This window comes from Polypterus senegalus, chromosome 18, assembly GCF_016835505.1.
Source record: "Polypterus senegalus isolate Bchr_013 chromosome 18, ASM1683550v1, whole genome shotgun sequence".
NCBI lineage: Eukaryota > Metazoa > Chordata > Cladistia > Polypteriformes > Polypteridae > Polypterus > Polypterus senegalus.
The window spans coordinates 6,362,664-6,371,068 of NC_053171.1; the positions used below are offsets into that span (position 1 = coordinate 6,362,664).

Sequence of the window (8,405 nt, forward strand, 5' to 3'; positions counted from 1 at the left end):
ATTTTGCTCGACTACTCACTACTTCTGTACAATTAAATAAATTTAGTTCATAAGATGAACACAATGTACATAGAACCAAATTACCATCAGTTTTTCACACCAGTGGCTCACTTTGACCCCTTTAAAAGCACCACAGACCGACGACCTCTCCACTCCTCTCCTCTCCTCACTTCTATCCTGTGCTTTCACCCCTCAAAGCAGAACATGGCCAATCTAAGGAGGATTCCCCAATGACAAAAGACTTTCTGCATTCAGGTAAGAATCACTGGCTGTTTAATATTCCAGAATGCTAAGTCCTCTTCACACTGGAGGGCTCGATATGACGGTTCCACTAGAACGTAACACAAGTCAGCTTGCTATGAAACCCCACTGGCTCCCGACTGCGATGCCAAGGTGCGCCTATTACTTTATCAGCACAGACACGGCCAGCCTTGACCTGCAGATGCTTTCTTTTTTTGCCCAACGTGAAAATGTGTGGCGCACACGCACACACACACACACACACACACACACACACCAGTCTGAAACGGAAATCAGACAGTTCATAGCAGATTGTTATTGGAATGCAATACGTTTCCCATGCTCAGCAACGCGACAGTATTTTCTAATATATCAAAGATTAGCTACAAGATTAACTGTGTAACACACTGTGCATGCAAAAAGAAGAGAGAGCTACACTCCAGAGCCCCGGGGGACGTGGGCTTCAGCACTGCTGCTTCACACAGACACATGCACAGTAATACACGATAAGCACGGAGCAAGCTGCAAATACACAGCATGAGACTGGTTTTTGTCGTTTTCTCTTTGTATTGTTGCCAAACACACATTCGAGAGCACACAAACCCACCGGACCACACGTTAAACACCAAGGTCCTTTAAAAATGGTCATTTACAAGGCCCGATTAAATACTGAAAAATCAGCTACAGCACAGCAGCGGGCGTGTTTTAAATTGACAATTGACCCCTTTATCATTACAATCATTATTAGAAAAACATTATTGTATGCAAGTCTTAATGTTGTACTTTAACATTATGGTTAATTTGATGTTTGTGACTTTTGTACTTCTTTATTTTAAAATGAATGAAACACTGTTTAAAAAACAAAAACTGTTCTCAATCTGTGTTAAAAACTATGGAAGTTTATTTTGTTATTTTACTTAACCCTAACACTGCAGTCGTGACCCGCTGGGCTGGCTGTTTAAAGCGGATCCTCCGGCTCAGGCGTTGCACATCTCAGGGTCTGCGGTTCTCACGGAGATGGCACAGGTGGTGAAGCAGCATAGGGTAGGGAAGGCTGCAGGGATCTGTGGTACCCGGGGTGAACTTCTCCAGGCTGGTGGTAAGGCTGTCATCCTGGCATTGTAAGCAATCTTTGCTTCCATTTGGGAGACTGGCATCATCACCACTGACTGGAAACCGGGACCGGTCATCCCTATAATAATAATAATTCATTACATTTATATAGCGCTTTTCTCAGTACTCAAAGCGCTATCCACACAGGGAGGAACCGGGAAGCAAACCCACAATCTTCCACAGCCTCCTTACTGCAAAGCAGCAGCACTACCACTGCGCCACCTGTGTCCCTATCTGGAAAGGGAAGGGCACAGGCATGGATTGCAGCAAATACAGGGGGATGACACTGCTCTCTGTGCTGGATAAGGTCCTTACTAGGGTCGTCCTCAATAGGATCCGTGATCACCTGCTCACCTACCAGTGACCGGCGCAGTCGGGTTTTACACCTAAGAGGTCTACCATCGACCACATCCTGCCACTGAGGATTCTCATGGAGCGTGAACACGAATATCGGCAGAGTTTCTTTGCAGCCTTTGCCGATTTTCATAAAGTGTTCAACTCAGTTGATCGAGCTGCCCTGTGGGACATCCCGAGAGTTCGCATGATACCCTCGAGGTTGCTGGATATGGCGGCCGGCCTGTACACTGGGACTGTGAGTCCTGTGCAGAGTGGAGGCAGGACCTCTGTGTTTTTCCCAGTTGATTCTGGGGTTCGTCAGTGGCGTGTTCTGCTCCTACTCCCATCAGTGCTTGTATGGACTGGGTGTTGGGGGGTCGTGGGGTCCAGCGGCTGTGGAGCATCTGTTGGTGAAGAAAGATTCACGGATCTTGACTTTACTGACGATGCTGTAATCTTTGCCGAGTCAATGGAGGCTCTGATCAGGGGTCTCGAAGGACTGAGTGAGGGGTCCGAGTGTCTGGGCTTGCAAGTGTCCTGATAAAAACCAACAGCCTGGTCTTTAATGACCTCTTGGGCACGGCCATCAGCAGTGTGTCTGTCTGCAGAGAGAGTGTCGACCTTGTCGAGAGGTTTACTTACCTCAGCAGTGACATTCATGTCTCGGGTGACTCTTCCTGTGAGGTCAGTAGATGGATTGGGAGAGCATGGGGTCACCATAAAGGGGTGTGTGGCGCTCCCGATATCTCAGCAAAAGGACGAAGGTCCAAGACTTTAGAGCCCTGATGCCCCGTTTCTGAGACATGGACACTACCCAGTGACCTGAGACGAATACTGGACTCCTTATGTGTCTTTACTGAGAATACTCGGGGGCTGCTGGTTGGACTTTGTGTTGTTCATGGAGTCCCGAATGACACACATTACCTGCATTGTGAGGGAGCGCCAGTTACTGCACTACGGCCATGTGGCGCTATTCTCTGAGGGCAATTTGGCTCACAGGATTCTGATTGTTGGAAGACCTGAGTGGCTGGACTAGGCCAAGGGGACCCCATGTAACACCTGGCTGTGGCAGATAGAGGGTTATTTTCCAGAGGGTTGGACTGGACCGCGTGTCTGCCTGGGGGGTTGCCAACCAGGATCCTGAGCCGTTTTGTCATGTGGTGCGTGCAGCAACGTGCTGTACCAGTGCATGCTCCCCAACCTGACCTGACCTGTTATTTCGCAAAAGAATGTAGTTATTGAGCAATAATTATTGTGTTATTTTACAAAGAAATTGCCTGGTGGGGTTGGTATCCTCATGCACGTGGGCGATTACTCATCTTGTGATGTCTAGCAAGGGAGAGCTGAGGAATGTGCATAGTGTGCAATCAAGTTACAAGAACTGAGCATAAGTTACAGGTATACATGCTCCATGTGCCTAGTGACAGATTTAATGCACACCGTTTAAGGTCACAGGTTGCCACCGATTATCACAACAGCACTGGGTATAACGTAGGAAGCAAACGTGGTGTATGGTATGCCAGTCCTTTGCAGGGTACAGAAACCTATAAAATATCTCATCAGGTTTAATACAATTATTTACAATAAATATTTTAAAACACTGCAGTTTAGTGGCTCAACCACAAGTATTCACACTTCAGTGGCTCAGGCTGGGGATGGAAAACATGGATGGATGTCATTTACTTCACAGCACATGAAGAACTAAACATATTTCCTTAAATAAGAAGCATTACTGGTACAATTCCAGCAGTCAGTGTGAAATCTTGTGCAGTCTAAGCACACCCACTAATACCAGTCAAAATGCGGTTTTGGAAAAAAATGTATTTCAAAACACTTACCTTGTATACTTGTGTATAAGTCGGGTCTTGAAACCCAAAAAAACGATCATAAAATCAGACCCCGACTTGTACGCCTGTTCAAAGATACGACATTTAATTTTTTTTTCTTCTTCTTCCCTCCCCCAATCTTGTTCCAGTTTCTCGGACACATCGAATTTTGTTGCAGCAGCACACTAACCAATTTCTTTTGCCACTTCAACGACGTTTAATTTAAAACCAGCTTCATATTTTCTTCTGTTCAAACGCTCCATTGTAGATAAGGGATGCTCTTACAATAAAAGTGTATGAGATGCACAAAAGAGTACAAACGTTGCTTCGGAATAGTGCGGGTATCACCATTTGGCCACGCTGGCACAATACATAGAAGACAAAAAAAGGGCAGTGTGCCCCGTGGTTACCCTCTCAGGTTGGCGTTAGCATATCATAATCTATTGGACCAATAGCGGGAGTTTTCCGCATTAGACTTATATGACCGACATTATAAAATACCAGAAATTATACGTTAAAAATCAAGTCCTGAATTATCTGTGGGAGAACTTAAATGCGATTAGATATGGCAGGTTTGATTTATAGTATAAGTATTATTCATGCTCAGAATATTACTTGAAGTATATTTCAAACTGAAAAATGGTCATCTTTCTTGAAAGACAAAAAGTCTTTCTGGAAACAGACTTTAGCGCTTAATCAATACTTTTTTCCCCATCTGTTCTTATTCCTACAAAACAGCCAGGAATTTATATTTAGAAAGATGCCTTTTTAAAGGTACATGTAGCTGCTGGCGAGTAAGGCAGGATCAAGCACGGGTCAAACGTGTGCCAACAGTTTGTTTTAAAAGATTTAGAGAAAATTCAAAGCAAGCAGTCCACATAAGAAAGAAAAAAGACTGTTAAACACATAAAATAAAAGGCAAAAAAATTGAACAAAATGTCTCTTAGCTTTTCTTGTCAAACTTCAGTTGTTTCTAAACTTGATGTTTTACTTCACCTTCAGTACGCTCTAAACATACGGCGCTGCACGTTAACTTTCATACTATTGAGCACTTATGGCACAGTTTAAAAACTGTGTGCCCTCCATGCCTTACACGTGGCCAGGCAGGCCATTAACTGAGACTAATCTAAATTTTAAGCAAGAGAAGATTAAGAGGAGACCTGATTGAAGAGTTTAAAATTATGAAGGGAATCAGTCCAGTGGATCGAGACGGTCACCTTAAAGTGAGTTCATCAAGAACACGGGGACACAACTGGAAACTTGTGATGGGGAAATTTCACACAAACATTAGGAAGTTTTTCTTTACACACAGAAGTGTAGACACTTGAAATAAGCGACCAAGTAGTGTGGTTGACAGTAAGACTTTAGGGACTTTCAAAACTTGATGTTTTTTTGGAAGAAATAAGTGGGCAGGACTGGTAAGCTTTGAAGAGCTAAATGGCCCATTCTCATCTAGAGTGTTCTAATGTTCAGTGGGACAAGAAACAGAATATACCAATTCAATTCAGCTTGTGAGTGCTATAAGAACCTCCCATAGACTATGCACTAATATACAGGCAAACATTTAATAGAACTTAAATAACTAGCAAATGGCTCTTACGGTACACAAAAGAAAAAGCTGTTTAAATGGTTTGTACTGAAATACGCAAAGTCACATTGGCCCATCCATTGTCTTGTCCAGGTAACCGGTAAGCAAACAGTAAAAGAACACAGAACCTGCCGTTACTAGAAAAGAAAAGCAAAGCGTGTGCCACAATTTCCTTGGGAATACAAACATGGAAAAATACAAGGAACAAGTTGAGTTGTTTCTCTCTCTTCCTTGCTAGCATTCGGGAGCAAAGTGTCTTTAAAAATCCATTTTGTGCAATGCTTTCAAAGAATTATAAGAGGTAAATAATACAAAGTGACTACTTTAGTGTTTAAAAAGGTAAGTAAATTATATTTAAAAATAATTATGTAAGTAAAATGTATTGCTTTTTCCTCTAAAAAGGTGTTTTTCTTTTTCCCCATTTTAAATATTCAGCTCTTGAAAGCTGAATTATGCCGTCAGATTTAGATTCAACACCCCCAAATCCATTTACATCACCTGAACAAACTGGATAACAAAAATATATTTTCCGCACTTCAGTCTAATTCTGTAATGTGGTATAGACCAGTGTTACCCAACCTCGATCCTGTGGCCCACTATGGCTGAAGGTTTTTGTTCCAACTGGATTCCTAATCAGTGACAACGGATAACGCTGATCTCATTTAATTAGCTAGTACTATTTTTCTTTTACTCTACATTCAGAAAAGCACAGCAGCATGATTTTTGCATTTATAAGACATTTAGAAATATTTCTGCTTTTGCTATTGACTCTCTTTTGTTGATTTCATTATATTTTGTCCTTTCTCTGTGCAGATTTTCTCCTTCGTTGTATCTTATTAATGACAATTGAAAATCTCCCATGGAGCCATGCAGGAGGCTGGGGAATCACCGTCGGCCAGGGAGGCTGCCACCAAGCGTCCCAGGGGAGGTATTGAGCTTCCCATGGTGGATCCCCCGGAACATATGCAGCAGGGGCGTCCCGGCCAGCCTCACAGTGTGTCTGTGTGTGTGTGTATTTTTTTTTTCTATATTGTTCCCAAAACACAGAACTTGGGAAATAACACATCGCTTAATTATCTCAAGAGTCCAATTAAAAGCAGAAGCTGACTGCAACAAAAACCTGCAGCCACAGTGTGCCCCTAGGACTGAGGTTGGGAAACACTGGTACAGAGTACTGTAGGTCTTACGTACCTCAAATCTCGACTTTACGTTATGTTGGAAATCCTATGCGAATATGACGGATGTGCCTGTTGGACTGAATGGCCTGTTCACGTCACAATTGCTCCAATGTAGGAAGTACCTGGAAGGACGTGAATTTGACAGACCTGCTCTACTGCTTTCTGATCACTCCAATACATACAGAATAATTTGTTTTGCTTGTATTTATTTAGCCAACACTTTTATCTAAAGCAACTTGAAACATTTCAGATACAATTGGTTCCATTTCCTTTGGTTTTCCAATTGGAGCACCAGCAGGTGAAGCGACCTTCTCGGGGTCACACAGTGTCAGTGGCGGGATTTGAACCTAAAACCTCAGGGTTCAAAGCCATAACCACTATACCACACTGCCTGATAACACTCTCAAACCTGATTAATCCAGTTCAGGACTGCCAGTGCCTACTATCCCAAAACAAAACACCCCCTGGACAGGGCTTCAGTCCACCTACTATCCCAAAACCAGAGCCTCTGGAGAGGACTTCAGTCCATCATAGTGGCCATTCATGCTAAATCTCACATGGAGGCAACAAGGAAATGGCAGACCATCTAACCTGCATATCTTTCAGGGTGGGGAAGGGAAACTCCTACAGGTATGGAGAGAACATGCAAACTCTACACACAGAAAATTAGGCTGCGATTAAGAAATTTGCTACATAAATCAATAAGATATTGGAATGGGCTACAGCAGCTCCTAGCGGGTTGAGAAGAGAAGATGGACATTGTGAAATACAACTGCTAGTCTTTAAAAAAGGTTTTTGGCAGCAACTTGAGAAGTCTATAAAACCAAACAAGTCAAATCCTTAAAATTGTAAAAGAGCAGTTCACATTACGGTTCAAGGTTGCATGACTGATAGGAAATTCAATCAGGAAAAAGCCACTCCTGTTTAGCTTTCTCCTTCGCATTTAAAAAAAAAAAAATCAAAATTCACTTTCCACAAAAACTCACGCGAGTACCCACATTACATGATCGTATCCGTGCTCTCGATCCGACACTATTCAAAACAGTCGGAGAGCGAAAACGATCCGCTGCCAAGTGCAATAAATCCAGCGCGAGGCTCATTTACCGGCAGCTCCAACATCATCATTATTAATTCAATGATGGAAGAAGCGCAATGGAAATGCGAGCCCATCAGCGAGGAGGCGGCAGAGCGAGACCGAGTCGGCTACACAGTGCCGGGGACTTCGGAGAGCTTTTGTGTTGCTTTTTTTTTCTCATTGACAGATAGGTGTGCGCTCGTGAGATTTATTAACGTGATCGACTAAACAAGAAGTCGACGAGTTACGACACACCGGAGTTTGTGGACTTTAAACGAAACACACACTCTCCAGAAGCTTCTAGTAAAAAAATAAATAAGTAAATAAATAAATAAATAAGTTTACATACCACTATATAGGCAACATCAAGTTTATTGATTATTCTTTCGCTTCACAACGCCCACCGTCTATAAACTGACCTGCGAGACTGGCCTGGTGCGCGCTGCTCCGTGGGGTGAACTCGCTCTCAGTTTCCACTCCTTTTTTATTCTAATGCACGCGGGAGACAAGAACCCCACACAGTCTACAAGAACTGACCACAATGGACAGGCCCGAGAGTGTACTTACCGCGTAGCTAGAGGCGCAGATGTTACTGAAGGAATTCCTTGTCAGATGACAAACCAGAGAGAGCACTTGAGCGGCTACAGCTGCCCGTCTGAACCGCTCACTGGCTGACTGAAGCAGACCCGCGGGCGGGTGACTGAGCGCGCGCACTAACAACACCGCCACCGCCGCCGCCGCTCAAAGGAAAACAAATGGAGCACAAACCTCGCGAGTCAGGTGTGCGCAATCGAGTGTCGAGCAGACATCTCTGATTGAACGAGACGATATTCTACGTTGTTCGCTGCGAATTCTTAATTGAGATCATGAAATAAAAAAATTCGGATTTGGCAGTGAGAACTACTTGAAGCAAACCGGAAGGCTTCCCGAAATCGTACTAGTAATATAAGATACCCCGCGAAATGTTCGATCCAGTCTGCGCAGCAGAACAGAAACTACTGCAGCGCGTGCGCAGTTGTGAGCCTTTCGAGCAGAAAGCTGCGCAGATG

At 43.6% G+C, this 8,405-nt stretch overlaps 1 protein-coding gene across 3 annotated transcripts in view; it reads right to left on the reverse strand.

The window, feature by feature from the left end:
- Positions 1 to 8,086, reverse strand: part of heatr5a (HEAT repeat containing 5a) — a 157,686-nt gene extending 149,600 nt beyond the window's left edge. For all 3 annotated transcript variants that reach the window (XM_039742071.1, XM_039742072.1, XM_039742070.1), the window contains exon 1: positions 7,924 to 8,086. The gene's annotated coding sequence lies outside the window, so the exon portion shown is untranslated. The remainder of the gene's footprint in view (positions 1 to 7,923) is intronic.
- Positions 8,087 to 8,405: the final 319 nt, after the last annotated feature.